The sequence below is a fragment of the Artemia sp. Qi Xiang Cuo genome, chromosome 4, assembly GCF_049724085.1.
Source record: "Artemia sp. Qi Xiang Cuo chromosome 4, ASM4972408v1, whole genome shotgun sequence".
In the NCBI taxonomy this organism is placed as follows: Eukaryota; Metazoa; Arthropoda; class Branchiopoda; order Anostraca; family Artemiidae; genus Artemia; species Artemia sp. Qi Xiang Cuo.
Genome location: NC_142797.1, coordinates 34,637,358 through 34,651,274, shown reverse-complemented (window position 1 = coordinate 34,651,274; position 13,917 = coordinate 34,637,358). Strand labels below are relative to the sequence as shown.

The 13,917-nt window shown below is 41.5% G+C and overlaps 1 protein-coding gene across 1 annotated transcript in view; it reads right to left on the bottom strand.

Moving 5' to 3' along the window:
- Oat (Ornithine aminotransferase precursor) overlaps positions 1–13,917 on the bottom strand; it is a 164,276-nt gene that overhangs the window by 126,369 nt on the left and 23,990 nt on the right. The window lies entirely within an intron of this gene.

Genomic DNA, 13,917 nt, shown 5'->3' with positions numbered 1-13,917 from the left:
TATTGTTTCATTCCTGATGATTTTGGATGACAACATAATTAGTGGCGCTAAAAAGATATGAGGAAAGTCAAAGCAATCCTTAAATTATTATCCTTACCCAGCAAAAGTCTGCTTTTTATTGCTCCTTTTCAATCTCATATTTTTCTTACAACCATATAAGCTGGATAATCATGGACCATTAATGCACTACTAAATTTCATTAGTTAATTATTACTTAATAATTACGCCCAGACGAAGGATCTAAGATCAAAGAAAAAATTAAAGCAGATACTTCTGCTTCTTTTTTTTTCAGAATGTGAGGCTAAGCTTAGGCAACGAATAGATACTATTGGAAAGATAAAGATGGCTTTAAACGATTGTTTGCCTGTTATTTCAAGCATTAGTTTCATTAGTTAATTATTACTGAACGTCAAAGTTATGAACGTCTTTCTCATAGTACCATAAATCTTTAACTAATGTTGACCTCAAAGAAGAGGAAAATAGGAAAAATTTTATTCTTGTTAAATGCTAAGAGTCTGTAGAATTTGTAATACTTTAACTTACTTCAACTAACTGAGGATGGAAGTAACCTAATAGTTTGTTAGACTCATCACGCTTATCCGTATCATAGGAAAGCGCTGCCTAAGTAAAGAAAGATGTGGGCACAATGTGTTTTTTTTTTTTTTTTTTTCCTCCATACCCGGGCACTTCGTATCGAAAGAGTTGTCGCAGAAAGTTCGAAAAGGACTCATTCGATTGCAAATTGGAGTGGATAGTGCCCTTTTTAATAGTCGAAAGTGATTAGAGGGCAACTAGCCCCCCCCCCCACGCCCATCATTTTCCATACACATCCAATCAAAATTTTAAGATAGCCATTTTGCTCAGCGTAGTTGATTTCCAGATAGAAAATATCTTTTTGAGGAGGACGCTCCCCCACAACCCTCGGGGCAAGGGTTTTAAGTTATGCCCTGGGAGCATATAAGGCTTTTAATAGAAGGCGTTGTCGTAGAAACTCCAAAAAAGGCTCATTCGATTGGAAATTCAAAGGGCTAGTGCCCTTTTTCATAGTCGAAAGTGATTGGATGTCAACAAGCCCCCCCCCCACACCCATCATTACTCCCAATCCATCCAATCAAAATTTTGAGATAGCCATTTTATTCAGCGTAGTTGATTTCAGGATAGAAAATATCTTTTTGAGGAGGAAACTCCCACACAACCCTCGGGGCAAGGGTTTTAAATTATGCCCTGGGGGCATATAAGGTTTTTATAGAAGACGTTGTCGTAGAAATTTCAAAAAAAGCTTCATTCAATGGGAAATTCAAAGGGCTATTGCCTTTTTTAATAATCAGCAGGGATTGATAGTCAGATAGCCCCCCCCCCACCACCATCATTCCCCCACATGAACCCAATCCACGATTTGAGATAGCCATTTTGATCAACATATCTAATTTCCTGTGATAAAATATATTTTTTTGAACAGCAATCCCCTACAACCCTTGGGGAAAGAGCTGTAAGTTATGCTCTGAGGAAATATAAGGTCTTATAGAGGGCTTTGTCGTAGAAACTTCAAAAAAGGCTCATTCGATTGGAAATTCAAAGTGCTAGTGCCCTTTTTAATAGTCGAAAGTGATTGGAGGGCAACTAGCCCCCCCCTCCGAACGATGTGGGCACAATGTGTTGTTTTTTTTCTCCATACCCGGGCACTTCGTATCGAAGGAGTTGTCTTAGAAACTTCGAATAGGGCCAACTCGATTGGAAAATTTGGTAGTTAGTGCCCCTTTTAATACCAATAACGTATTGGCTGACAACTATCCCCCCCTCAGGCCTAGCATTCCCCTAAACATCTTCCAAAATAATATTTAGACAGTCATTGTTTCAGCATAGTTAATTTTTAGATAGAAAATATGTTTTTGAGGAGGACACTCCCCCAGAACCCTCGGGGTAAGGGTTTTAAGTTATGCCCTGGGGGCATATAAGGTTTTTATAGAAGACGTTGTCATAGAAACTTCAAAAAAGGCTTTTTCGATTGGAAATTCAAAGGGCTAGTGCCCTTTTTAATAGTCGAATGTGATTCGAGGTCAACTAGCCCCCCCCCCCCCCACGCCCATCAGTCCCCCAAACACATCCAATCAAAATTTTTAGATAGCCATTTTGTTGCTATCTATTTTGTTGCTATCGACAATTAAAAAGGGCTAGTGCCCTTTTTAATTGTCGAAAGTGATTAGAGGGCAAATAGTCCTCCCCCCCCCCCACGCCAATCATTCTCCCAAACAGATCCAATCAAAATTTTGAGACAGCCATTTTGTTCAGCGTAGTTGATTTCTAGATAGAAAATTACTTTTTAATGAGGACACTCCCCCACAACCCTCAGGGCAAGGGCTTTAAGTTATGCCCTTGGAGAATATCAGGTTTTTATAGAAGACTTTGTAATAAAAACTTCAAAATAGGATCATTCGATTGGAAATTCAAAGGGCTAGTGCCCTTTTTAATAGTCGAAAGTGATTCGAGGTCAACTAGCCCCCCCCCCACGCCAATAATTCCCCCAAACACATCCAATCAAAATTTATAGACAGCCATTTTGTTCAGCGTAGTTGATTTCAAGATAGAAAATATCTTTTTGAGGAGGAAAATCCCCCACAACCGTCGGCGCAGGGGTTTTAAGTTATGCCCTGGGGGCATATACGGTTTTAATAGCAGGCGTTGTCGTAGAAACTTCAAAAAAGGCTCATTCGATTGGAAATTCAAAGGGTTAGTGCCCTTTTTAATAGTCAAAAGTGATTGGAGGGCAACTAGCCCCCCCACGCCGATCATTCCCCCAAACACTACCAATCAAAATTTTGAGATAGCCATTTTGTTCAGCGTAGTTGATTTCCAGATACAAAATATCTTTTTGAGGAGGACACTCCCCCACAATCCTTGGGGCATGGGTTTTAAGTAATGCCCTGGGGACATATAAGGTTTTTATAGAAGGCGTTGTCGTAGAAACTTCAAAAAAGGCTCATTCGATTGTAAATTCGAAGGGCTAGTGCCCTTTTAATAGTCTTAAGTTATTGGAGGGCAACTAGCCCCCCCCCCGCACGATGTGGGCATCATGTGTTTTTTTTTTCTCCATACCCGGGCACTTCGTATCGAAGGAGTTGCCATAGAAAGTTCAAAAATGGCTCATTCGATTGCAAATTGGAGTGGCTAGTGCCCTTTTTAATAGTCGAAAGTGATTGGAGGGCAGCTAGCCCCCCCACACGCCCATCCTTCCCCCCAACACATCCAATCAAAATTTTGAGATAGTCATTTTGTTCAGCGTAGTTGATTTCAAGATAGAATATATCTTTTTGAGGAGGAAACTCCCACACAACCCTCGGGGCAAGGGTTTCAAGTTATACCCTGGGGGCATAAAAGGTTTTTTATAGAAGGCGTTGTCATAGAAACTCCAAAACCGTCTCATTCGATTGGAAATTAAAAGGGCTTGTGCCCTTTTTAATAGTTGAAAGGGATTGGAGGGCACCTAGTCCCCCCACGCCTCTCCTTCCTCCAAACACATCCCATCAAAATTTTGAGATAGCCATTTTGTTCAGCGTAGTTGATTTCCGGATAGAATTTATCTTTTTGAGCAGGAAACTCCCCCACAACCCTTGGGGCAAGGGTTTTAAGTTATGCCCTGGGGGCGTATAAGGTTTTTATAGAAGGCGTTGTCGTAGAGACTTCAAAAAAGGCTCATTCGATTGGAAATTCAAAGTGCAAGTGCCCTTTTTAATAGTCGAAAGTTATTGGAGGGCAACTGGCCCCCCCCCCGAACGATGTGGGCACACTGTGTTTTTTTTTTCAAAACCCGGGCACTTCGTATCGAAGGAGTTGTCGTAGAAAGTTCGAAAAGGGCTCATTCGATTGCAAATTGGAGTGGCTAGTGCCCTTTTTAATAATCAACAGTGATTGGAAGGCAACAAGCCCCCCCCCACGCCACGAATTCCCCCAAACACATCCAATCAAAATTTTGAGACAGCCATTTTGTTCAGCGTAGTTGATTTCAAGATAGAAAATATCTTTTTGAGGAGGACACTCCCAGACAACCCTTGGGGCAACGGTTTTAAGTTATGCCCTGGGGGCAAAGACGGTTTTTATAGGAGACTTTGTCGTAGAAACCTCAAAAAAGGCTCATTCGATTGGAAATTCAAAGGGCTAGTGCCCTTTTTAATAGTCAAAAGGGATTAGAGGGCCACTAGCCCCCCAACCCCACACCCATAATTCCCCCAAACACTACTAATCAAAATTTTGAGATAGCCATTTTGTTCAGCGTAGTTGATTTCCAGATACAAAATATCTTTTTGAGGAGGACACTCCCACACAACCCTTGGGGCAAGGGTTTTAAGTTATGCCCTGGGGACATATAAGGTTTTTTATAGAAGGCGTTGTCGTAGAAACTTCAAAAAAGGCTCATTCGATTGTAAATTCAATGGGCTAGTGCGCTTTTTAATAGTCGTAAATTATTGGAGGGCAACTAGCCCCCCCCCCCGAACGATGTGGGCACAATGTGTTTTTTTTTCTCCATACCCGGGCACTTCGTATCGAAGGAGCTGCTGTAGAAACCTGGAAAAGGGCTCATACGATTGGAAATTGGAGTGGCTAGTGCCCTTTTTAATAGTCGAAATTGATTGGAGGCCAACTAGCCCCCCCCCCCCCAAAGGGGTTGTAAGGTTTTTTACCCAAATAAGGTTTTTATAGAAGGCATTGTAGAAGAAACTTCAAAACAGCCATCTTCAAATGGCAATACGCGTAGCTATAACTCGTTTCCCTTGTTATAAGGTCTTGGATGGCCCCTAGCCCCCCCCCACGGCCCTACTTTCACCTAACACATTCCATCAAAAGTTTGAGATAGCCCTGTTGTTCAGCGTAGTTGATTTCTAGATAGAAAATATCTTTTTGAGGAGGAAACTCCCACACAACCCTCGGGGCAACAGTTTTAAGTTATGCCCTGGGGGCATTTACGGTTTTTATAGAAGACGTTGTCGTAGAAACCTCAAAAAAGGCTCAATCGATTGGAAATTCAAAGGGCTAGTCCCCTTTTTAATAGTCCAAAGTGGTTGGAGGGCAACTAGCCCCCCATCCCCACGCCCATCACTCCCCCAAACACTACCAATAAAAATTTTGAGATAGCCATTTTGTTCAGCGTAGTTGATTTCCAGATACAAACTATCTTTTTGAGGAGGACACTCCCACACAACCCTTGGGGCAAGGGTTTTAAGTTATGCCCTGGGGACATATAAGGTTTTTTATAGGCGTTGTCGTAGAAACTTCAAAAAAGGCTCATTCTATTGAAAATTCAAAGGGCTAGTGCCCTTTTTAATAGTCGTAAGTTTTTGGAGCGCAACTAGCACCCCCCCCCCCCCGAACGATGTGGGCACAATGTGTTTTTTTTCCATACCCGGGCACATCGTATCGAAGGAGTTGCCGTAGAAAGTTAAAAAAGGGCTCATTCGATTGCAAATTGGAGTGGCTAGTGCCCTTTTTAATAGTCGAAAGTGATTGGAGGGCAACTGGCCCCCCCCCCCACGCCCATCATTCACCCAAAACACATCCAATCAAAATTTTGAGATAGCCATTTTGTTTAGCGTAGTTGATTTCCAGATAGAAAATATCTTTTTGAGGAGGACACTTCCCCAAAACCCTCGGAGCAAGGGTTTTAAACTATGCCCTGAGGGCATATAATGGTTTTATAGAAGACATTGTCGTAGAAAATATAAAAAAAGGTCATTCGATTGGAAATTCAAAGGGATACTGCCCTTCTTAGTATTTGAAAGTGATTGGAGGGTAACTAGCCCCCCCCCCACGCCCATCATTCCCCCAAACACATCCAATCAAAATTTTGAGATAGCCATTTTGTTCAGCGTAGTTGATTTCGAGACAGAAAATATCTTTTTGAGGAGGACACTCCCCCATAACCCTCGGGGTTAGGGTTTTAAGTTATACCCTGGGGCATATAAGGTTTTTAATAGAAGGCGTTGTCGTAGAAACTCCAAAAAAGGCTCATTTGATTGGAAATTCAAAGGGCTAGTGCCATTTTTAATAGTCGAAATTGATTGGTGGGCCCCTAGCCCCCCCCCCCCCCACGCCCATCATTCCCCCAAACACATCCAATCAAAATTTTTAGATAGCCATTTTGTTCAGCGTAGTTGATTTCAGGATAGAAAATATGTTTTTGAGGAGGAAACTCCCCCACAACCCTCGGGGTAAGGGTTTTAATTTATGCCCTGGGGGCATATAAGGTTTTTATAGAAGACGTTGTCGTAGAAACTTCAAAAAAAGGCTCATTCGATTGGAAATTCAAAGGGCTAGTGCCCTTTTTAATAGTCGAAAGTGACTGGGGGGCAACAAGCCCCCCCCTCCCACGCCCATCATTCCCCCAAACACATCCAATAAAAATTTCGAGATAGCCATTTTGTTCAGCGTAGTTGATTTCCAGATAGAAAATATCTTTTTGAGGAAGACACTCCCCCACAACCCTTGGGGTAAGGGTTTTAATTTATGCCCTGGGGGCATATAAGGTTTTTATAGAAGGCGTTGTCGTAGAAACTTCAAAAAAGGCTCATTCGATTGGAAATTCAAAGTGCTAGTGCCCTTTTTAAGTCAAAAGTGATTGGAGGGCAACTAGCCCCCCTCCCGAACGATGTGGGCACAATGTTTTTTTTTCTCAAAACCCCGGCACTTCGTATCGAAGGAGTTGCCGTAGAAAGTTCAAAAAGGGCTCATTCGATTGCAAATTAGAGTGGCTAGTGCCCTTTTTAATAGTCGAAAGTGATTGGAGAGCACCTAGCCCCCCCCCCCCGCCCCTCCGTCCCCCCAACACAACCAATCCAAATTTTGAGATATCGATTTTGTTCAGCGAAGTTGATTTCAAGAGAGAAAATATGTTTTTGAGGAGGATACTCCCCCACAACCCTCGAGGCAAGGGTTTTAAGTTATACCCTGGGGGCATATAAGTTTTTTTTTATAGAAGGCATTGTTGTATAAACTTCGAAAAAGGCTCATTCCATTGGAAATTCTAAAGGCTAGTGCCCTTTTTAATAGTCGAAAGGGATTGGAGGGCAACTAGCCCCCCCCCCCCACGCCAATCATTCCCCCAAACACATCCAATCAAAATTTTGAGATTGCCATTTTGTTCACCGTAGCTGATTTCCAGATTGAAAATATCTTTTTGTGGAGGAAACTCCCCCACAACCCTCGGTGCACGGGTTTTAAATTTTGTCCTGAGGGCATAAAAGGTTTTTATAGAAAATACTGTTATAGAATCTTTAGAACACGTTCATTCAATTGAAAATTCAAAGGGCTAGTGCCCTTTTTAATAGTCGAAAGTGATTGGAGGGCAACTAGCCCCCCCCCCCCGAACGATGTGGGCACAATGTGTTGTTTTTTTTTCTCAAAGCCCCGGCACTTCGTATCGAAGGAGTTGTCGTAGAAAGTTCAAAAAGGGCTCATTCGATTGCAAATTAGAGTGGCTAGTGCCCTTTTTAATAGTTGAAAGTGATTGGAGGGCAACTAGCCCCCCCCCCACGCCCATCATTCCCCCAAACACATCCAATACAAATTTTGAGAAAACCATTTTGTTCAGAGAAGTTGATTTCCAGATAGAAAATATCTTTTTGAGGAGGACACTCCCCCACAGCCCTTGGGACAAGGGCTGTAAGTTATGTCCTGTGGGCACATAGGTTTTTTTTTATAGAAAACTTTGTTGTATAAACTTCAAAAAAGGCTCATTCAATTGGCAATTCAACAGGCTATTGGACTTTTTAATAGTCGGAAGTGTTTGTAGGGCAACTAGCCCCCCCCCCCCACGCCCATCATTCCCCGAAACCCATCAAATCAAAATTTTGAGATGGCCATTTTGTTCACCGTAGTTGATTTCCAGATAGAAAATATCTTTTTGAGGAGGACACTCCCCCACAACCCTTGGGGCACGGGTTTTAAATTATGCCCTTGGGTCATATAAGGTTTTTAAAGAAGGCGTTGTCGTAAAACCTTCAAAAAATGCTCATTCGATTGGAAATTCAAAGGGCTTGTGCCCTTTTTAATAGTAAAATTCATTGGTGGGAAACTAGCCCCCCCCCCCCCGAACGATGTGGGCACAATGTGTTTTTTTTTTCTCCAAGCCCGGGCACTTCGTATCGAAGGAGTTGTCGTAGAAAGTTCGGAAAGGGCTCATTCGATTGCAAATTGGAGTGGCTAGTGCCCTTTTTAGTAGTCGAAAGTGATTGGAGGGCAACTAGCCCCCACCCACGCCCATCATCCCCCCAAACACATCCAATCAAAATTTTGAGATAGCCATTTTGTTCAGCGTAGTTGATTTCCAGATAGAAAATATCTTTTTGAGGAAACTCCCCCACAACCCTCGGGGTAAGGGTTTTAAGTTATGCCCTGGGGGCGTATAAGGTTTTTATAGAAGATGTCATAGAAACTTCAAAAAAAGGCTCATTCGATTGGTAATTCAAAGGGATAGTGCCCTTTTAATAGTCGATAGTGATTGGAGGGCCACTAGCCCCCCCACGCCAATCATTCCCCCAAACACTTCCAATCAAAATTTTGAGACATCCATTTTGTTCAGCGTAGTTGATTTCAAGATAGAAAATATCTTTTTGAGGAGGACAGTCCCCCACAACCCTCGGGGCAAAGGTTTTAAGTTATGCCCTGGGGGCATATAAGGTTTTTATAGAAGGGGTTGTCGTAGAAACTTCAAAAAAGGCTGATTCGATTTGAAATTAAAAGGGCTAGTGCCCTTTTTAATAGTTAAAAGTGATTGGAGGGCAACTAGCCCCCTCCCCCACGCCAATAATTCACCCAAACACATCCAATCAAAAATTTGAGAGAGCCATTTGTTTAGACTAATTAATTTCACAATGGAATAAAGCTTCTCTATAGGGACACTCCCTTAAAAACCTCAGTGCAATGGTTGTAAGTTATGCCCTGGGGACATATAAGGTTTTTATAGTAGGCGTTGCCGTAGAGATTTAAAAAAAGGCTGATTCGATTGAAAATTCAAAGGGCTACTGCCCTTTTTAATTGTCGAAAGTGATTGGAGGGCAACTAGGCCCCCCCCCCCCGCCCATCATTCCCCCAAACATATCCAATCAAAATTTTGAGACAGCCATTTTGTTCAGCGTAGTTGATTTCGAGACAGAAAATATCTTTTTGAGGAGGACACTCCCCCATAACCCTCGGGGCAAGGGTTTTAAGTTATACCCTGGGGCATATAAGGTTTTTAATAGAAGGCGTTGTCGTAGAAACTCCAAAAAAGGCTCATTCGATTGGAAATTCAAAGGGCTAGTGCCCTTTTTAATAGTCCAAAGTGATTGGAGGGCAACTAGCCCCCCCCCTTATGCCCCGTATTCTCCCAAAACATCCAATTGAAATTTTTAGATAGCCATTTTGTTCAGCGTAGTTGATTTCAGGATAGAAAATGTCTTTTTGTGGAGGACACTCCCCCACAACCCTCAGGGCAAGGGTTTTAAGTTATGCCCTGGGGGCATATAAGGTTTTTATAGAAGACGTTGTCGTAGAAACTTCAAACAGTCTCATTCGATTGGAAATTCAAAGGGCAAGTGCCCTTTTTATTAGTCGAAAGTGATTGGAGGGCAACTAGCCCCCCCCCCTTCCCAAGCCCATCATTCCCCCAAACACATCCAATAAAAATTTCGAGATAGCCATTTTGTTCAGCGTAGTTGATTTCCACATAGAAAATATCTTTTTGAGGAAGACACTCCCCCACAACCCTTGGGGTAAGGGTTTTAATTTATCCCCTGGGGGCATATAAGGTTTTTATAGAAGGCGTTGTCGTAGAAACTTCAAAAAAGGCTCATTCGATTGGAAATTCAAAGTGGTAGTGCCCTTTTTAAGTCAAAAGTGATTGGAGGGCAACTAGCCCCCCCCCCCTCCACGTCCATCATTCCCCCAAACACATCCAATCAAAATTTTGAGATAGCCATTTTGTTCAGTGTAGTTGATTTCCGGATAGAAAACATCTTTTTGAGGAGGACACTCCCCCACAGCCCTCGGGGCAAGGGTTGTAAGTTATACCCTGCTGGTAAATGAGGTATTTATAGATAGCGTTTGCATAGAGAATCTAAGAAATGCTAATTCGATTATAAATTCAAAGGACTAGTACCCTTTTTAATAGTCGAAAGGGAATTGAGGGAAACTAGCCCCCTCCCCACGCCCATCATTCTCCCAAACACATCCAATTAAAATTTTGAGATAGCTATTTTGTTCAGCGTAGTTGATTTCCAGATAGAAAATACGTTTTTGAGGAGGACACTCCCCAACAACCCTCAGGGCAAGGGTTTTAAGTTATATCCTGGGAAATATAAGGTTTTTATAGAAGGCGTTGTCATAGAAAGTTCAAAAGGGGCTCATTTGATTGGAAATTCAAAGGGCTAGTGCCCTATTCAATAGTTGAAAGTGATTGGAGGGTAATTAGCCCCCGCCCCCCCACGTCCGTCATTCACCCCAACACATCCAATCAAAATTTTGAGATAGCCATTTTGTTCAGCGTGGTTGATTTCCAGATAGAAAATATATTTTTGAGGAGGACACTCCCCCAAAACCCCCAGGGCAAGGGAGTTAATTTATGCCCTAGGGGAATATAATGTTTTTATAGATGACATTGTCGAAGAAGCTTCAAAAAAAGCTCATTTGATTGGAAATTCATCAGGATCGGACGCTTTTCAAGAGTCAAACTTGATTAGCGGGTAACTAGCCCCCCCCCCCATGCCCGTCATTGCCCCAACACATCTAATAACAATTTTTAGATAGCCATTTTGTTCAGCGTAGTTGTTTTCCAAATAGAAAATATCTTTTTTAGGAGGACACTCCCCCACAACCCTCGGGGCAAGGGTTTTAAGTTATGCCCTGGGGGCATATACGGTTTTTATAGAAGACGTTGTCGTAGAAACCTCAAAAAAGGCTCATTCAACTGGAAATTTAAAGGGCTTTTGCCATTTTCAATAGTTAAAAGTTATTGGAGGTAACCTAGCCCCCCCCTCCGACCCCGATCGTTCCCCCCAACACAACCAATCAAAATATTTAGTTAGCTATTTTGTTCAGCATAGTTAATTTACAGATAGAAAATATGTTTTTTAGGAGGACACTCCCACACAACCCTTGGGGCATGGGTTTTAAGTAATGCCCTGGGGACATATAAGGTTTTTTATAGAAGGCGTTGTCGTAAAAACTTCAAAAAGAGCTCATTCGATTGGAAATTCAAAGGGCTAGTGCCCTTTTTTAAGTTATTGGAGGGCAACTAGCCCCCCCCCCCCGAACGATGTGGGCACAATGTGTTTTTTTTTCTCCATACCCGTACACTCCGTATCGAAGGAGTTGCCGTAGAAAGTTCAAAAAGGGCTCATTCGATTGCAAATTGGAGTGGCTAGTGCCCTTTTTAATAGTCGAAATTGATTGGAGGGCAACTAGCCCCCCCCCCACACAAATCATTCCCCCGAACATAACCAATCCAAAGTTTGTGATAGCTATTTTGGTCGGCGGAACCTATTTCCAGATACAATATATGTTTTTCGGGAGAACCCTTTCCCACAACCCTTGGGGACCGGGATTTGAGTTATGCACTGGGGCATATAAGGCTTTTACCGAAAGTGTTTTCGTAGAAACTTAAAAACTGGCTCGTTCAATTAGAAACTTAAAGGGCTAGTGGCCTTTCCATTAGTCAAAACTGATTGGAGGGCAAATAGCCCCCCCCACGCCCATCATTCCCCCACACACAGCCAATCAAAGTTTTAAGCTAGCCATTTTGTTCAGCGTAATTGATTTCCGGATAGAAAATATCTTTTTGAGGAGGACACTCCCCCACAACCCTCGGGGCAAGGGTTGGAAGTTATGCCTTGGGGGCATATAAGGTTTTTATAGCATGTGTTGTCGTAAAAACTTCAAAAAAGGCTCATTCGATTGGAAATTCAAAGGGCTAGTACCCTTTTTAATAGTCAAAAGTGATTTGAGGGCAACAAGCCCCCCCCCACGCCCTGAATTCCCCCAACTACATCTAATAAAAATTTTGAGATAGCCATTTTGTTCAGCTTAGTTGATTTCCAGATAGTAAATATGTTTTTGAGGAGGACACTCCCCCACAACCCCCAGGGCAAGGGTTTTAATTTATGCCCTGGGCATATAAGGTTTTTATAGAATGTTTTGTTTTAGTAATTTCAAAGAAGGCTTATCCAATTAGAAATTCAAAGGGCTATTTCCGTTTTTCATAGTTGAAAGTGATTGGAGGGAAATAGCCCCTCCCCCCCGTCCATCATTCTCTCAAACACATCCAATTCAAATTTTGAGATAGCCATTTTGTTCAGTGTAGTTGATTTCCAGATAGAAAATACGTTTTTGAGGAGGACACTCCCCAACAACCCTCAGGGCAAGGGTTTTAAGTTATATCCTGGGGTATATAAGGTTTTTCTAAAAGGCGTTGTCATAGAAACTTCAAAAGGGGCTCATTTGATTGGAAATTCAAAGGGCTAATGCCCTATTCAATAGTTGAAAGTGATTGGAGGGCAATTATCCCCCTCCCCCCCCACGTCCATCATTCACCCCAACACATCCAATCAAAATTTTGAGATAGCCATTTTGTTCAGCGTGGTTGATTTCCAGATAGAAAATACGTTTTTGAGGAGGACATTCCCCAGCAAACCTCAGAGCGGGGGTTTTAAGTTATTCTCAGGGGGCATAAAATGTTTTTATGGAAGATCTTATAGTAGAGACTTCAAAAAAGCTCGTTAGATTGGAAATTCAACAGGCTAGTGCCCTTTTTAATAGTCGAAAGTGATTGGAGAGCAACTAGCCCCCCTCCCCCCCCACGCCCATCATTCTCCCAGACACATCCAATAAAAATTTTGAGATAGCCATTTTGTTCAGCGCAGTTGACTTACAGATAGAAAATATGTTTTTTGAGGAGGATACTCCGCCAAAGCCCTCAAGGCAAGGGTTTTATTGGAGGGCAACTAATCCCCCTTCCACTCCCACCCTCCCAATTGCCCATTATGTTTAAAAACTAAATGTTGCCTCAAGATTAAATAGAATTGCACTGTGATAATGCTAATTCCCAATAAGGCATATCAGCAGTATCCAAAGAACGACTGAGGGTATTATGTTTAAACTTTCGAGGCTACTTCTGCTCTTAAAATTTAACCAAATCAGAATAGTGTAAGTGTATCAAAGCTATCAAAGAAAGTAAACATATTTTTTTGCGAATGATATCAAGTTTTCCATTTCAGGTCAACTAGAGGAGATATGAAACGAAGTTAAACAGTATTATTTGTGTCCAGATTTTTAAAATGGTGTATGTCGAAAAAAATTGCTGAAAATTTTCCTCCGGCATACAAATAGCAGGCCAAACTATAAAGTCTTAAAAAACGAAAAGACTTAAAGTGTTATTTTCTTTTTCCCTGAAAAGACTATGTCAATATAAAACGAAAAGAAATTAATTAAAGAAAAATTTTCCTACCAAATAAGTTTTTCAAAGAAAAGTAAAGAAATCCATTAAACAAAAATGAGCAAAAATAAAATAATCTACCAAGCTCGAAACTACCACAAATCAGCATCGATAAATAAATGAAACCCAAAACGAACAGAAATTAAAATAAATAACAGAGTCAAACTCAAAACGAGCAGAAATTAGCATAAGTTGGGCGCAAAACCCCTATGCCTTCCCAAGGCTAGAACAAAATTTGCACTTTACTGAAAAAAATATAAATGTTTTTACTTTTATAACTTTAATAAATCAAATAATATTAACATTAACATTTTAATAATTTTAACATTATCAGTATATGCATATTCAACTGACAATGAACATTCATTTGTATTTTTTCAGTAAAATGAAAATTTTGTTCAGGCCTTGGGAAGGCCTTGGGGTTTTGCGCCCAACTTATGTGAATTTCTGCTCATTTTGAG